Genomic DNA, 18,914 nt, shown 5'->3' with positions numbered 1-18,914 from the left:
TATAGCGAGTTAAGTTTTTTTTTTTTTTTTTTTTTTGGTGCATGTCTCACATTTTCCTTTCATCAGACCTGCTAAATACACTCTCCAAAATTGAACCCCTATACATAGCTGGTGTACTTTTATTTCACATTTTTGTGAGCTGTTAAATGTGGCATTTCCTTATATACATTACTTATTTCAGTAATAACTACCGTGTGAAATCTGTGTATAATATTAAATTTGAACAAACTCTTCTGTCTAATAATAGTGTTTGCTAAATGTCCCGATGAGTAGCCATTTTAAAGCTGACAGACACTGCTGACAGATCAATATTAATTAATTAAATCTACAGATTATTTAAAGAGCTTTCATTTTATTCTGAATACAGCAATAGTCCATTTTGGGCTCCTATTGGAACAATTCTCCAGACAAGCAAATGGCCACTTGCCAGGACTTTACAGGCTCCAGTTTAATAATAGGTTTAGCAACAGGTTACCATGGTTACCTCACATGAAAGTGAGTTCATGAGTCCAAAAAAAATCCAATTAAAGCAGTTAAACACAAAGTTAGACACCGACTCATTAGTCTTGTGCATAAAACATGCTTCAGATTACTTGAAATTGTAGTTTATCTGAATTTTCCAGTATCTTAATAAAAAAGTTGGTGAACAAGTGAAGTGAAGTGAAGAAAATTAAAGAAACAGAGATCTTTGTACAGTAGATGCACTTTAGATGAACTGTGTATGACTGTGGTCAGATCCCTGAGGAGCTGTCCAAGGTCCTGAGGAGAACACAACACAGAACGGTGCTGTCCACGGTGCTGACTGCTATTCTCTGCTTTGGCTTTGCAACATTAGTCAGAACAGACATCTCCACAGACATCACTGCTTTCAGACAGTCCTCACCCTCTTTTGTTTGTCTGCCACATCCCACTCACTATACCAGTCAAACTCTGCTTTGACAAGGATGTGCACCGAATGCTTTACAAAATCCTAAAATCCCCCGGTCGATTGTAATTGCATGCTACCAGTGCTTTAGCTGACTGAATTGTGTCTTATATTTCCATCATTCCAGCGCGCTGATAATTTTATCAAACCAATTCCACAGGAAAATTTGTATCATTACAATGACATAATAATAATGTATCATTATAATGCAAAGGCATGTGCTTAGGTGGTGCTGAGCGTGAAAGCTGTGCAGAGAGCACACTGTTAACTGAAGCCGTTCCTCAGCTGCACATACATATTCATGAATCCTACCATCATGAAAAATCACATCCACTTAACGTCAACTAGTAAATATGAAGCTGTAAATATGCTTCATACTCTAAGACTTCTGAGATACACTGACTGACTGTAAAAATTCCATAAGGATTTATATATTGTCTGTGCTGCAGCAATGCTTTGCTTCAAAAATCCTTCAGTCACACAGTTACAGTACAGTATATGTACTGGAGCGCAGCTCAGTACAGTCACAGTCTTCCTCATTGTATTATTGAACAGCTTCACTGCAGACACAAGATGCTGAAGGGAAGTTCACTTCTCCAGCTCACATACTGTACTACCAACACTCCTGGATACTTACTTCACTCTCTACTGCACTCTCTTTTCCTGTTAAATGTTTAAAAAACTTTTTTTTTTTTTCCATAATCAATAACATCTGGCAGGGAGATCTATATGATTAGTATGCTTAGGGCATTATATGCATTAAAACACGTTATAAATGTCCTTACTCATTTTACTAAATTCAACAGGCTGATCTCTTCTTCTGTCTTTTAATGGAAAATAAACAATACAGATGTTGAGTTAAATTCATCCTACATTAAGACTCTCTGCAGTCCCATATCTATCATCCTTGCACATAAATATACACTTAGCTCATCCAATAAATAAGGAATTATCCATGCAAACCAAAAATCATTTAGTTAAACATATATTCAGTATCCATCATTCAGGGTTTCTGTCTGTGCATCAGTGTTTCAAGTTGGCATTCTGTGTGTCAAATTAATCTGAGAGTTCTATTTTCAGTTTTAGTGTTTATGCCAAAGGCAGTAATAAAAAAAGAAAATCTCAAGAGGGATTTACCACAGGAAAAAAAATCTTTAAAATAGATTTAAATATACTGATGTAATACACTCAGCTGTGAAGACAGAATATTTCATAGAATAATACTGGTTTTACTGGTATTAAACTCTATATTCCAGCTGAATGGATGCGAATGAATTACCGCCGCTACCTTTTCTGTGTGTTCAGTGAGTGGCACAGATTGCTGTAATGGTAATTGGGAGGTCTCTGTGATTTCTGGGGTGTGCTGGTTTGGCAGTGGTAGCCAGTGTGGACCTCTGGTTACTATCCTCCACAGTGATATCAGCAGTAGCCCATTGGAACCTAGTGGTAAACATTTTTACAGCCCTTGCTTAATTAAAATGTCACATCCACTGTAGCAATATACAGCAGAGTTCTCTGCAAATTAAAAAGGAATTAGGCTGGCAGATGTGGCTTTAATGGCTTAATCATGCCTTTACGTTTGTTCCAGTAAAGTGCGGCCACAGATGAATATTGTTTCAGCTCTCATATCCATGAGCAATGTCTAAAAAACAATCTGAAATGTAAATTTGGAGACAGCTGTTCTGGGTATGTTGAAAGTGGCCCATGAAACATCAGCATCTGACAACAAGTCAGAAAATATCCTAATGCAGGAGGCAGACAGTAAGTAAACATACCCATTAAATCTAGCAAAATGAACAGGCACACTGGTTAAGTACTCTATTGGACTCCCTTCACAGCTGCAGCTGTACTGTAGGTTTTAGTTTAATGCTTATAGTAAGAACACACTGAACGTTTAACATATGTTTATTTTTGTGGTATGTCTCGCATTACTCCTTTGAAAAGTATCATACCTAAGGCACTCTAATTCCAACCCCTTTATTATGTTTGGCAATTCTGACTCAATATAATTTCTTTCATGGATCCACATGAATGATGAAAATATAGCAAGCCTCTATGGAAGTATTGCATTAAACATATTGCTGTATGTTTTCAGTCTTTTTGAATTTAATATTTCTTCCTCTCTTAGAAGGCCAAACCGGCCTCTTCTGTCAATATGCCTTACAGTGCAAGATAAAGTATGGCTGCATCATCAAGGTTGGTAAATACAAATCTTCTTGCTACACAAAAGCCTACATGTGGCATGCATAATCAAAATATTGGAAAGGATTACATTTATCCAGCATGCACCATTTGTAAGAGTCTCTAACGCAAGCAAGCCATGTAACTATTTTGTACTGAAATACATTTTTTTTTAAAACGACGACTAAGTACTTAGTTGAAAAAGATTTTTTGTTTTATTATATTGACCCCACAATTTCCACTCCTATCCACTGTTAGCCATATAGGTTTGGATGGGGACAAGGCTTGTAAATGGAGATATATGCAGAGCCCACAACTGCATCAAGTGTAATTTATAAAATCTATAATAATAATAATAATAAAAATAACTAAATTAAATAAAATGTCCTTCCACAAAATATTTCCAGAATAGGTTCAAGTTTTCCTGCAATTTGGCTCCACTCATCTCTCCAACACTGCTCGGGATTGATCAGACAGTCACTTCCAAAGGCAAAGAGCTCCTTCAACATTCAGATCTGCAAACACACTTTTCTTTCTTCCCTCAGTTCCTAAACTCTGCATGTGATTTCCATGTACTACTCTAGATTGTTCTACCTAGAGTATGTTTATCTTTCCTCTCCACCACTACAGCCTTTTCCCCTGAAAGTGTAATCCTGAGAATGAATGTAGAGAGACTAAATTAAGGGACCCAATTTGAAGCGGCACCACTTCACTGATAAGCTGTACCAGTGATCTGTGAGAGCACTCAGGGTCTGCTACATTATGACAATACAGAGGAATAAAGCAGATGAAAGAGAATAGCCTGGCAAGAGCAGAAATCAGATGGGCAGAGGGAGAGGAAAAAACAATCTAAAGTCTAATTGTGTTATGCCTCACGGCAGCAAGGGAGTTCAGAGAGACACATTTTCTTTCCACACGTCGTTCAGCACAGTCCCTTTCCCGACGTGATCACATTAATTTCCAACCGGTCCCAGTCTTTCTCGCCACATTTTCCCTGGGTGCATTTATTGAAAAAAAGTGACAAGAAAAGCAAATGATGAAAAACGTAACCAGACCCATTACATTTGACCAGACACATGCAACACTGGCATTTGAGGCCGCGCATTTAAAGCATGTTGGCTAGATGTGTCTGACACCCTCCAAGTCGTTCTGTGTCATCCCTGCCCTCAGGGAAGAAAACGTCACTTTGATGCCTCTAAGCATTTGGAGGCCACGTTGAGGCTGGTGAATCAGTGAAGTAAACTATTTTTTCCCTTTGTCCTATTTTTTTTGTCTTGAGGAAATATAATATTAAAAGGTATGACAGGCCTGCCCATTAAGCAGGCAATATTTCAAGTTTTTGGATGGCCTTATAATTTCCTGTTTTGATCCGTTTTCAAAAAGCAGGAACTAGTTTGCTAAAAGCTACTTGACATGGGGATCACCAGAAAGACATCTTAGAAGGTAAAATGCTTATTATGGAGGCAGGATTCCTAAATTCTCTTAATCTTCTTTCATGTGAGTAAAAGTGATTTGGTTACCGATGTAATTCCAAAACTATCCTCTCATGCTGCTGGAAATGTCACTGGCAAAATATAATGGGCGAACACTGTGGTTAGTAATGCTATTTGATATAGATGTGTGGAATGACAATAAGGTCTATGTTTATATTTTCTGAACAACCCCAGTGAAGAGCGCCACCAAAGCCCTTCCTTCATTTCTTCCTTCCTACTTGCTGCAGTGCATTTTCCAAAAATGAGGACACGGTGGTGCAGAGTCTGACCATGAAGAGAAATCTGACATTCATCATCTATTACTCCACAGTGCTCATCATACTAATTGCATGGTTAAGAATTTCTCAACTGAACTGTTTACCACACGCTGTGATGAATTCCAGCTGAAAATCAAATAGATGTGCAAGTTGAGGATAACAACACACGTTGAATATGTGTGATATATCATGAACTAGGGGGTAATTGGGCTTTCACTGTCAGAGGACCTAAGCATTGGAACAGATGGCACAATGACATCACACGTACCAGCTGAATATCCATTTTTAAATGTACAACTTGCTGTTCAGACCTGCATACTCCATTGGAAAAAAAAGTGACTGTTCTGAGAAAAGGGCCGAACTTTGTGACGCAACGCTTTCAGTGTCTCGCCACTGCAGCTGGGCGAAATAAAGCTAAAGTAGTTCAAGAGCTATGACACACCGAGTTATTTTTTATTCCCTGTACAAATATTCACAAGGATTCTTGTTGGCACGTGGTGATAATTCAGGTGTTTTTTTTTCAACAAAAAGAAAAGTGTGTGTAGCAAACTAGTTTCTCTGCTTGTATCCTGTTGCAGTTATGTACTAACACTCCCCCACAGACACCCACACCAGAGAGCCTCTCCTAGAAGGGCCACTTGCACAGCTGCAACACAGGTACCCACACAGAATCTCTCAAAGAACCTTAAATGTGTTTCTAGTGACTGACAAACAGCTGATTAGCTGCCTTTCCTGCAGAGTAAAAAAAGAGTCATTAGCTCCCTATGGTTGTTAGCTGGCAGCAAAACATGTTATTTTTCTTCACCTGTGACTCATATACACAGTTTTTATTGTTGATCGATGCCTTGCATTATACAATTTAATTACTCTCAGCGATAGCGATTTTTGAAATTACATTAAACTATAAAAAATCAAAGTCTCTCACATACAGCATCCCAGAGATATTTAACATAGACATGTCTTATACAACATTTTTCACTTCTAGGGTGTTCAGTTTATCAGATTTTTCTCATCAGTCTTGCTCAAAGCTCGGTGGTGAGTCATGCACACTGCTCAGCTGAAGAAGCTCTGCTTCAGCGATATAGTGCACATTATGCAGTTTATTGTTACAGATGACGTTACATTAAACATGTTTATTTTTCACTTGCCAAACTTTATATAATAGTTACCGGTGAATACCATATAGTAGTTTTCCTTGAAATGTCCAACCCTATTTACTATGCATTGCATATATACATTTTCCTAATATTGTCTTGTCATCTTCCAACTATGCTTGTCTAAGTTATGTATGGGTTATGGTACAAACTGTTGTGCATATGTTTACATGCTGGAATCATTATGCCAACATTTTTGGGGGGCAATAAATACAAATGTCTTTTTATTCAAAAGTGACGTTTTCAATCCAAACCTAAAATAAAAAAAAGGCAACGGCACCCACAATTACAAAAGATATGAATTTATTTTGACATACCTGCTGGGCTGCCCAATGTCAGATGTCCATACACTGTTACAGAAGCAATGAAGTCCTTTAGAAAACCTCCAGTGTGACAGTATTCACAGGTCACTTACTCCAGGGTCTGAAGGAAAACAAAAGAAACACAAATCAGAGCGGACATGGAGAGTCAGCTCACGACTCAGCCACCACAAATGCCCAGTGATCCAGGATAAACATCCTTGAAGAAATGTCAGTCCAAGGAAGAACATTAGCTAAACCACAGCAGGATAGCAGGCAAGGAAGACCTGTATGACATATGCACAAAATCTTTCTCCTTGCTTGGTCGACTTGATCATTTTTCTGCCTAAACAGCTGCCAGAGAATGGCTCATTGCACTATCATTTGAGTCGGGAGAGACAAGTGAGTAGCATTTGCAGGGCTCGTGCCATTCAACTTTGTGGTGCAGACGTGGACAGGGAAAGTCCCTTACCAGCTGACTGACACATTATTACAATGCACAAGAGCAACAGTTTAAAGGCATCAGTTGAAACCAACCAACTTTTCAGACCTTTTGAGCCTCTTTATTTTACAGATTAGGAACTAACAGCGACTTGAGCAAATATTAGTTACCTTCCATTGAGAATCACCAGTACTGCCTGATTAATCTGCCCGTACTTGCTGTGGTTCTCTGGGTTGACAGCTTTGTTCATTGAGCGGGATAGAGCAGCACGTTCAGCCGACCGTAAAGCAGCCAGAATTAAACTGGTAAGTGATTGCAAAGTATCCACAGCATATGTGAGACAATGGTTCCTGTCACTCAATATATCTTATGAATCAGCTCCACTCCTGGTCTGTTAAAGCATGCTTACTGTTCCTGGACTTGTTTCCTAAGATGCCAAAACTACATGCAAAATATAATGTGTATACACAAGTCAAATAACTTGTGCTATTACTGTGAATAATTGTGTTCAACGAAATTATGTACTTAGGCAGGGAAAAAAAAGTATTTTTAATGGTCAACCAAAATCAATGGCAACTGATTGTGAAACATAATATAGTAATATGAAAATGCAGAAGATTTGGAGAGAAGTTTGTAGCACTGTGATGGGTTTGGTGATAGGTAGAATTTCAACATGTAACGGCTGAAAGGTCTTTCACTGAGCTTACAGTCAGCTGTCAGCAAAAGGTTTTGATGGTTAGATCCGTTGGCCATCACCTCATCAGGGTGCCGTTATTGACTGTGTGGCCTGCCAGAACTTACTGCTAGAACTGCTAGCCCTATTCATGTTCAAAGTGATGTGTTCATTTGGATTTGAAAGCATGCCAATAAAATCCATTGCTTTGACTGGTCGACTGGACTACTCGGAAACTCAAAACACATGATGAAGCAGAAACTGCTATTTTACAATGCATGTTGTATTGCTGAGCGGGGCAATAGCATTGATGTCATTGAACTTTCAAATCATGAATGTCCCCACACCAAGCATTAGTTCTGTTAAAGATTATATGAGTAAATATCATGATTATTATTTTGCTGTTTAGCACTTTTTTATTTTATTTTTCTCTAATATGTAAATACATTACCTTAAAGTAGTACTGCACATTCAAACATGTTTTTGAGCTATGAACTAAATTATATAACTGTGCTCCTTTAAAGTGCATCTATGTTGATACTGTCATTTATTACCAAATGTAAGGTTTGAAAATGGCTCAGCACGCCCTTTGCTGTTTTAAATCAGCCCTAAACCTTTCATGGTCAAAGCTGACAGACCGTACAGGACTTATGCTCTTTAACATAAAATGCTATTAATATAAATTAGATAATTATTTTTTAATGTATGACAAGCCTCTCTGAGAAAGCCCTTCCTGTCCGGAGCCCAGTGGTCAGACTCGGGTTGTCAGTGTAATTCAGCTCACCTGGCCACCTACAGTAAGTACACCCTTTTTAGTTTTGTTACATTCACTTTATCATTGTACTTACTGCCCTTTAGGTTATGTAAAATAAACCTATTTTTAGTTCCAACAATGTGTGGCCTTCGATCTGCTGTACAGTTTTGAGCTGGTCGTGACAAGTGTCATCATAGCAACTCAAGATTTTCCAAAATTTTAGCAAAGAAATATTTACTGTAGTTTGAAGTCAGTGAGATGTGAAGACAACTTATCGAGTCACTCTCATCCATTCTGCAACAGGATTCATAACAGATTATGAAACTGTGAAGGATAAGAAAAATGTAGGCCTCAAAAGCCTTAATGCCAGCAGGAATTTACTTACTATATCAAAGTTCAGCAGTACTGGCTTGCTCAGTGATTCGAATGGCTAAGCCACATTTGAGCCACTTAAATAGGCCATATCTACTGTAGCTCAAAATTTAGTATAATTTCACATGCAATATAATTTCCTTAAACTCAAATCGTTGGATGCACACTGCTGGACGTGTGAGCAGTGGCTGCTGACACCTAAGAAATGCTCACCTCTTCCACTGACTTACCAGTGCTGCTATTTTCATCCCACCCACTGATCAGCCTAATCCACTGTTGGAGGATTTGTGCGCTGTGGTACAGAGCAATTGTGCTGCGGCAAAATGAGCGTGGCTTAATTGGAGCAAAGACTTAATGAGGGCCCCTTGAGGATTATCATCTGTGGCTTAGAAATGGCCCAGGTAGCGGAAGACACGGTCAAACGGATCAGCTAACAGCCTTCTGAATTGGAGTGACAGTGCTGAGCTGCAATTGTGCCAATAAAATCTTTACTTATTTTTTTCTAGGGGGGGTCCTTGGAGAGAGGTGAACTAAAGTGAAAATCTCCGAGGAAAATATGGCTTCAGGACCAAACAGCCTTCTGTTGTAGCTTGAGGAAAGTAATGGAGCATTTAGTTATTTATTTTTCCCCATTTGATCTTATAACCTAAAACACTACTGTGTTTGATCTTAGACTGGGAATTAAGAGATTTTACTTCATTGTTTGCGAAATATTATGTTTGCAAAAACCGCAATAAAGGTTAATTGAAATTATTTTTGCTAAGTGGTTTTCTTCAATATAATAGGAACAAAAATCACATGGGATCATGATTATAAAAATCTGTGCTATGTTTTACACAACATTATTACAACTAAGAACATTTTAAATTTTCTTTGAAGCTGCTGATTATGTTCTAGATTGATTTATCAATTGTTTGGTCTTGATTATCATCAAATTGCTTTTTTTATTTGGCAGACAGTTTAAAAGTTCTGGTCAACTCATGATTAAGTTAAATTATTCAGTTAATTATAAAATATAAGAAATAAATGGATTAGATAGATAGATAGATAGATAGATAGATAGATAGATAGATAGATAGATAGATAGATAAACTACCTGAAATAATACATATAATATTAAATATTATATTAAAAATATCATATATAAATATATGTTATTACACAAACAACAACAACAAACAACAAATCCCATAAGTAGTAAAGGAAATGCTGCTGCCATGAGGTAAAGTAGAGCCCTGACTAGCTCTCCAAGCAGTTTATTTCTCTGAGAAGCCTGTCTCCACTTGACAGCCACAGATCAGACATGACTGACCAAGATAAATGGTTAGGCTCTAAAGTCAGATCAATTCAATCTAGCAACTGTCCTCGGCAGGAACAAAAGGCCACACTGTCAACAAGGCTCAACTCACTTCAATGCTTATTCACTGTCTTTTTGTCCTTGTTACGTAAACACCCGAAGCTGTGAATGTCCTGCTTTTGCAAGTTGAACAGGTAAAATTCTCAAGCAAAAGTACTTCAGTTCATTTGTATCGCTACAACTGGATTTTCTTGTCTGCTTTTTGTTGTTGTACTTTTTTAGCCTTTCGGTTCACCTTCAGGCTACAAAAACTGTGCAATAAAGCCTTTCAATCACCGGCTTCTTTTTTCTGTAAGGCTGAGTAGTACACCACCATTTCCCAGTTGGACTTATGACGAGAGTTTACATCCTCTATCATAAATTATTTCACATTTCAATTCAGTGGGTTTCAAAGTCTGAGCTCAGTCAGACTGAAGACAGGGCCGGAGTCATCATTTGCAGCAGTGTTACTCAGCTCACAGCCCCGGCAGCCATTTCATTATGTAGCAGCAAGACATGAAGGGCAAGTCGAAGTCTGTGCGTTCAATTCAATTGATGACACAAACATGCCAAAGGAGTCTTTTAGGCTCAGTTGCATTGATCCAAAGCTCAATTGAATTACATGCACAATAAGGAGCACTAACGACAATAATTTCTGCTCTTGTCACTGCATTGTGTCCGAGTATGTTCTTGCATTGATTGAACTCCCAACTTCAAGTCACAAATTATCACAGTTATACAATCCATTGTGCATGCATGCTTAGTGACTACAGGAGTGACTCCTGCTTTGCATTGTTCCCACATTTTAATTTTACTATAATCAGATTTCTCAAATTGTATTACTTATTAAATGACTTACAGCTGTTCATGCACTTTAGTCAACAAACAAATGTAGCTCCCACTCAAAATGTTAGCTGTTGGACTGTTTAAATCAGCAGTATGGTGACACATTTAAATTATAGAATGCCTTTATGGTTCAATGAATTTTATAGAAAAGTAGAGCTATTACATTGCATATGGTTAGAACCTTGGTAAAATGTGATTTATTGTGCTTTTGTGTTTTTTTTCATGATAAATTGCATTCCAATGTAGTGAATTTACATTTCCAACAGAGTATGGAAGTACTGTATTTTCAACTGACTGGTAGAGTAGTGGATGGAAATGACAACATACTACATATTTGACACTCTATTAGACAGTGTAACTCAGCTACATGTGCTTTCAGAAATGCTGCCAGCCTCCAATCCATATTGCCTGGAGTAGCTTTGTGAACAGTATTAACAACCTCCCCCATCCTCCTTTTCATCTGTCTCTCTTCAAAGAGAATAAAACAGAATAGTCGAAAAGCAAATTCAGCTCCCTTACTTTTTTTTACATACAAAGGGAAACTGAATAGAATAGACAGTATAACAACATGGAGATTATTAGTTCAAAAGGTTATTAAAATGTCACAGAAATCAAGGGAAACTTTGGGTCAGGGTTGTATCTTTGCAAGCAGATCTATATGCACACAGCTTGGATGAAACGGAAAAACAAAGTGTCAGGAAAGTGTCAGCATTTTAAACATAAGCAGACGGAGAAGAGAAGATGAAGGCAAATCCACCTGCCAGACAGCATTAATAATAAAAAAAACAAAAAATAAATTAAGTAACATTTAAAAGTAAAACAGGGATTATGCAGGAGGCAGTGAAAATATAAAAAAACATCACTCTGAAAAGATTAAAAAAAGACTGGAACAGGAAAATACTTGTGCCTTTGGCCCCATGCTGAGGGCTCAGTGACCACCACAGTGTAATGCTGTGTGAGTGCTTCCCTAAACAAAGCTTTATTGCATCATTGCTTGTAGCACACGGTGTCTGAGTCAGTCTCCAACAGTGTCTCAACCTTGGGACCTTGTTTTATGAGGCCAGTCTTGAACAATTTGCAGAAAGAAGACCAAAGACGAGTCTGCTCCTGTACCCTCACATGCCTAGCACAAGGGTTATGGAGCACAGTGTCAAAAGCTGAAGTGAAGCAGTTCTTCTAATTGAACAACTGTAGTACTCCCTGACATCAGGAGTTTGAACAAGATCAACACCAACAGACTTGCAATCTGAAGAGACGACTCTTTAGAAGTGTTGGTGCTCTACCAATAATAAAACCAGAGAGGCTGTTATTCAGTTATTCATTTGAATATGTCAAACAATGCTGCGGTCCCTGTGATCTTACAATCTGAGTAACAACTAATTGTTCTTTTAACTTCAATTGCACAGTCTGCTGTCTAGTAAAAACACACATATCAGTGCTTGTCACTTAATAATTACTAGGCTACATAATACTGCTGCTGCTTTAAAGTATGATGAGGTCCCACAAACAAGTCGGACTAAGCTTAGATTGAAGGATTATTGATTTATTAAATTAATTATATGTGTTACATAAGTGTACTTCCAAACCATATGTAATCACTATAACACACACAAGTACAATAGCATGCCCTATGCTGTTCCAAGTTCTAATGTAAGGCCATAAAATGTACTCGAAAAATATGTTTTATTACTTTGACTCAGTAGTTTGGGGATTGCCATGGACAGACAGGAATTTGCTGACAACTCCAGGCAATGTAGTGGAGTAAAAGCATGCACGCCTGCTGAATAATTTATTGCAAAAGACTTGTTAAAGGCTATTCTTAATGTAAAGTAGCACGCTAAATTAAAATTCACACAACTAATTAATGCAGTGTCCACAGCACAGAGCTATACCAGTGATTAAAAACAAAGACCTAGATATTCCTTAGATCACATGTGACTGATTTTAATAAAGCCATGAATTGTAGACAGTTACCGTAATTAAAATGACATAGGTGACTAACAAACACTCATCAGAATGCTTCCAGTGTTTTGTTATAATGACATGCAGTCACATAAAGAGTCTGAAATGGAGGGAATGGAAACATTCCACCTATTTGCATTACATTTTAATATTATTGTAACTCAAATGTTTTAAAGTTTATTATCACAGAAGTATATACAGAAGACAAACTGTCATATAGAAACTTTCAGTCTCTCTGGAACTCCGTCTTTCTTTTTATCGCATGCAGACATGCCGTGCTTTATACCGCACATTTAGCTGAGGGAAGTGATTTAAAACTGCTGGCCTTAAGCCCTCACACCCTGCCACACAAGTGCACAGATGACGTGAGACTCTGGGAACCCTGATGTGATAGCACATGCCACCAAATCCACAGTTAATTGGACACTTCCTTCACAACAGGCCTGTGGTAAACAGCAGCAGGCAAATAATAAGGCTAAGACGAGCTTCCAGAATGAACAAGACGAAATAGCTCAGATAACGAAACCAACAGCAGATGTGTTGTCCTCTGCAGTATATTGTGTTTTGAACAACAACTCTACTTTGACTGCATAATCCTCAGCATTCTGCTAAACTGATTAGCCTTCCCATGCTTAACAGCTGGTATCTTAGCCCAATTTGTCCGGCTTGGAAATGTTAAGCAGAATCATGTCTGCTGCATTCTTTGTGCCAAATGGACATTTGTGTCTAGAAAATGGTCAGCAGCCAGGTACTGAGTAGGGATTGCACATGATCAAAAAGGATTTCATGGAAGCAGATTGAGAGAAAGAGGACTTATGGAAATATAGCACTGCATTGTGCTGGATGTCTCAATTTTCATGAGCCAGTCCACATGTGGTTGTTAAACTGCTGGAAGATGTGAGGCTTTAGAGAGCTATCCAGCTCACCAGAAACAGTTGATTCCAGCTGAAGTAAACGAGTCGCCGGTGAAGAATGTCAAACACCTGGCAAGCCAAAGAGACACAGGCAGTTTTCTTCAAATGTGGTGGGCTGAAAGGCAAACGAATATTTGACATATTCCACGACACACTCATGCCCATGTTGCTACACAGCTCTACAATCACTTTGCTAAAATTCAGAATTTCTGGCTCCCCTGAATGCAAGCTGAAGACATGCCTCAGATTTAAAATGTCTGCTGCCAGCTCAAGATGACAAAGGACTTTTTTCTGACTACAATGGAAATTTGAAAGGAAGCAATTAAGACCGATGGCATTTTTAGGACCTGATGGCAAGCCCAATATAAATAACAACTTTTTTTAGCTAAAAGAAATACCACAGCTTCAGAATTCTCCTTGCGACAGTAGGCTACATCAACACATTTGTTGAGAGAAGGACAATCACATGAGGGGGTACAGCTCAGGTGGCAGTAGAATAAACTAAGTCATCCTGTAGAATATCTGTGTTTGCCATTTAGCATTTCCTAATAGGGTAATGGCTAAACATCCATTACCATTACTATAAATCGAAATAAATGCACATGCACATAATTGGTTTTGCTGTTTTAATCCAGTCAGTGTCACTGACACAAAAACGTGGACAGCAACAGTGGCTGTAATGCTCACACATATATTGATGGATTTCTATTTATTGGTGAGTGTCTCTAGTCCTGACATTAAATGATCTTTTATGCATTACACTCTCATTAGAATTAGAATAATTAGAATTATTATTTTTTATTGTCTGTAATTAAGGCTTATATCAATATTAACTAATATCAATACTAATATTTTCAGTGACAAAGATAAGTGAGATAACAGGTCAAAACCTGAGCATCAATAGCACCACCCATAAGAGTTTTCTATTGGATAAAAGGTTGGAGGATGTAAGGGTAGCATTATTTTGTCATATAATAATAAATATAATTATAATTGTGCCTTCCCCACACCTGCCTGACAGTGTCGGTGATGCAAGGAGGCATACCTGCTGTCTCTCAGATAAGGTAAACTGTAATCTGAGGCTGGAATCATTTTTATGTTAATTAGGTTGCCAGACTTGTTAAAAAAGTATGTGTTGGGTTAAAGCTGAAGTAGAAAGGAAACTAGAAAAATTTAAAAATAATAAGCACGAATTTGAAGTAGAGTGCTCGACTCGTTTCAAAATGGCAGCAGGGTAAAACACTTTATCATTTCATTTTTTTTTTATCTCAACAGTATGCTAAATGTGTTTCTGTAAACATTTAAGGCCAGAAATAGCCAATGCCTATTGATTCACATTTTATCACCGTAGTCATCGACATGATTGACAGCTGCATTCAAGATTACTTGTCTCTGATTGGTTGTTTTCGTATTGCAGCTTTATTGTAGCATGATGAGCATTGATCCACAGTTCCTTGTCATTGAGTAACGGTTTAATCACTCTGACTTCAGCATTGATAAACTGTATGTCACTATTTACAGTATTATAATAGATCGGATAGAGTATATCAACATTTAGTGTCATGTGCTGACACTAAAAGTGTCAGCACAACAGACTGTAAGCAGTTGATACAAAAATAAGGATATTGTTTCTGCTGGAAATAAAAGGCAGTCAAATACCAACCAAATACCTCTGAATTTGCATTGCAAAACACATATAGTACATTAGTTTTTGATCCAGTGCTCCATCGCCCCTTTCTTCACATCGAGAGAGAGGTTAGCAGGACAATGTGGTCCACATTGACTTAACTACTTTGCAGACCACACAGTTGAAAGTTGACAAACACAGCACTTAAATACCTATAACATGGAGATTAAATATCACTATTAGATTGCATTGTTCCAAAAGGTATATGACTGACCATAGTAAAAAGAAATCAAATCAGAGCGTTTTTTTCTTCTGTACCTGAAGCTTTTTCTATCAACTCAGAGCTAGTCTTGTGAAAATTTAATTTCATGGGTGACGGTGATGCAGATGGGATACTGGTTTCTGGACAATTAGAATTATGTTATTTCTCAAATAAATCTGTCTCTAAGTGACTCCCCGATTTGTCCTTTAACACTGTTTTTTACGACAAGCAACTGCTTCTTTCTTCTTTGCAAAGTAAGGTTTGCCCAAATAACAATCAAAATACAGCATGACATTTTGCATATGTGCCTGTCACTGTGTGTTGAGTGCTGGGATGAGTTATTCTTGCTCTAAATGCACTAGCAAATGTATGCCTCCACTCTGCCCATCTGTGTGACCCATGAACAATTATACATATTTGCTATTATCATATTTCATCTTTTCTATGCAAATCTTTGCCATTTGTGTAGCTCTGTGCCCCCAGGAAATCACTATTATTTTATTCTATTCAAGTTGCTTCTTCCATTTGACAAAGTTTGACAAAATGACTCAGGCCTTTGAATTAAGTATTTGTACTTTTGCCTCAACAACAATGAGAGGAACACTTTGAGTCACGCAATGAAATACAACTGCGTCATGCAACAAAAACAGTCATCTATGTTTCATTGTTTTAATCTTCATTATTAATAATGTTAACTTAATACAAGTGCAAATACTCTCTTGTTTAAAACAGATTTTTCCTTTTTATATTTGATGCTTAACCGGCAATAAAAAAATAAATACACAGAAAAATGTATTTTACTGTTTGCTGAGTACCTATGCAAAAATCTAAAATCAAGTGTTATAAAAGTATAAGTCCCATGCTTTGCATGTAGTCCATATTGAGGTATTTTTTCTGAATTATCACTACATTTATAAAACAAGCACGTAAAAAATTATAAAGCAACACATTTCACAGCACTGATAACTGATAGATATCAACAGAAGCTAAATCAAAAACAATAATATTGAATAATAATACAGAAGCCATATTGGATTCTTTCATAACAATACCGTCTAACCTGGCCTTTCTGCAGGCCCAGCTGTCAAAGAGAACAGCCCAATCAAACTGACCCAGCTCAAACATTCCTCTCACAGATAAAAATCTCTTCGCTGTTAGCAGAAATGTCAGACGTTATCTGCATTCTTTTTAATTGATTTTTCTTTGTCTTCCATCTAGAAAGGTGTCTTTACTAGGCTGTCAGAGTCCAGTCTGCTTATTAGCATTGATCGCAGATGCATTTGTGACTGCATCTGTAAGTCAACAAGATACAAAATGAGTCCATGAAACACGTTTGTTAAATTCATCTAATGTGTTAAATATCACTGTTCCATGGTCGAATTTCCTTCGCTCTAGGTGGAAATCTATTGGCTTAACTCAACAGGCAATGTGGATTGCTTTTGTCTGATGAGATAAGAGAAACACTTGACTGTGGAGTGGTGAGTCACAGATTCTCACTTTTTGGCTTTCTGTGGTTCCTTTGTTATGAAACATGACTGAGTGCCCTTTTTATTGTCAAAGCAGGACCGGGTGAAACAAATGTGAATCATTTTTTGTGCTGATTTGTTTAATGTAGAGCAGCTGGACATCTTGAAATAAAGACTTGAAATTAACATTGTGCTGGATTTCAAAACCTGTGATTAAGCCACTGAATAAAGCTGTAGTCAAGTTGCATCATTACAGTATATATACACTTTGTCTTCTTTGTGCCAGTCTTGATGGAACAACAGTAAATATTATAATATTACACACTATATGGGCCATCTGTTAGACTTAGAATTTGAAATAATTGCATTCAAAAAACGTATAACATTTGATGGTCTTCCTTGCAGAAGCGTGACAGCTCAGCTGGAATAAAGCAAGCTGTGAATAAGTGGTTTGGTCCCTATGACTGTTCTGACTGTACTTAAAGTGTTTGCAGTTTGCAAAAGCCCCCGCGTCATCACAATTTGTGAAAGATGCCAAGGAATCAGGCAAGGTGACAGGCTGAGGAGGTTCACCTGCCAATTTGAGAGACTCAGCCCTGCAAATGTGCATTGCAGGTATCATTTTGTTCCTTTTTGTCTCCTTTTGTCAGACAATAGTTGGTAGGTTGCCTGGACCTGTAAGTGGTCCTGTTTGATGTCAAGGTCAGATTATTCCATTGGTTTGATTCGTGTTTACTATTCCGGGATGTAAACATATTTTTGGTTAGGTTTTGTTAGATTTCTGTCGTTTTCTTCACGTTTCCCTTTTACACATATTTGTCAAGTATTTCATCAATATTTACCAATGTCTATTGTGAACACATTTTCAGTCAAAGGCTTTTGTGCCAAGAAAAACTAGGGCAAGAATAACCATTCAACACAGACTGACAATACGAAGCAATGACAAAGACCAAAAATAAAAAATATTCAAACACACAGCAAAACACAACAAGAAATCTATGTCAAGCCTACTCAAGTCTCTCTCCCTGTTAAAAAAATACTAGTGTGTATGTATGTATGTATGTATCTTTTGATACCTTATGCAACACTGCTTGGTCAAACATTTAAGCAGGAAATGCTGAGACAGACTAATAAGACTAATAAGAGTTAATTGTACTGAAAATACACCAAGGGAGACAGACTGTTGATCGTAAAGAACGCATGGGATACAAGATTGCAGAATGGATTGTTTGTCATTGGGTGCTGTTGAAATTTTATTCACAATTGAAGCCCATATTTGAGACTTTTGAAATCTTACAAAAAGCTCATAGCCAAACATTGTGGGTCAAACAGAGTCCTGCAAACAGATGACGTGAATGGCCATAGAATAATAATGCAACACATAAATGCCAAGCTTTCTCTCAAAATTTGAGAGAATCTTTATCTCCAATATACTAAGTTTTAGAAATTGACTGAGATTGATTCATATCCCCAGGTCAGAGGAAATGTTGCTATCCTATTGACACACAGAATGCCAATGGTGCCATCCAGCAGCTGAATACATTTCACATGATACCACAGGTACCACAGTTAATAATGACCTTAAATCCTACATCCAAAGTAATTTCTCGGATTTTACAAACAACCCCTCATGGACTACATCGGACACTTTATGTAAGTGTGGTTGATTTTATGAGTGTGAACTATTAATTGTGATTTTTCATACCTCTAAGTGCTGACACTGCTGAAATCGCTGCTCATGTTTCACGGCTTGTGCTGACACTCTGTTAAAATTTGTGATGCCAGTCGGAAGATATCAGCAACCCCAACATATGCTACTTGCAGTTACCACTAGTATGTTGACATGAACTGTTATTGTAACTGGCAGTTCATATTTACAGAGCATCAGCTAACACAGCATCATCAGGCCACTTGCCAATAACACATGCTGGAATATATATATGCAGGTGTC

General features: G+C 37.6%; 1 protein-coding gene across 5 annotated transcripts in view; it reads right to left on the bottom strand.

Annotated features, from left to right (window-relative positions):
- Positions 1-18,914, bottom strand: part of lingo2 (leucine rich repeat and Ig domain containing 2) — a 218,686-nt gene that overhangs the window by 139,056 nt on the left and 60,716 nt on the right. For all 5 annotated transcript variants that reach the window (XR_009395365.1, XM_059346861.1, XM_059346859.1 and 2 more), the window contains exon 3: positions 6,328-6,433. The gene's annotated coding sequence lies outside the window, so the exon portion shown is untranslated. The remainder of the gene's footprint in view (positions 1-6,327; positions 6,434-18,914) is intronic.

The sequence above is a fragment of the Centropristis striata genome, chromosome 12 (genome assembly GCF_030273125.1).
Source record: "Centropristis striata isolate RG_2023a ecotype Rhode Island chromosome 12, C.striata_1.0, whole genome shotgun sequence".
Classification (NCBI taxonomy): Eukaryota; Metazoa; Chordata; class Actinopteri; order Perciformes; family Serranidae; genus Centropristis; species Centropristis striata.
Note: the sequence above shows the minus strand (reverse complement) of the source record. Positions and strands in the feature narration are given on the sequence as shown.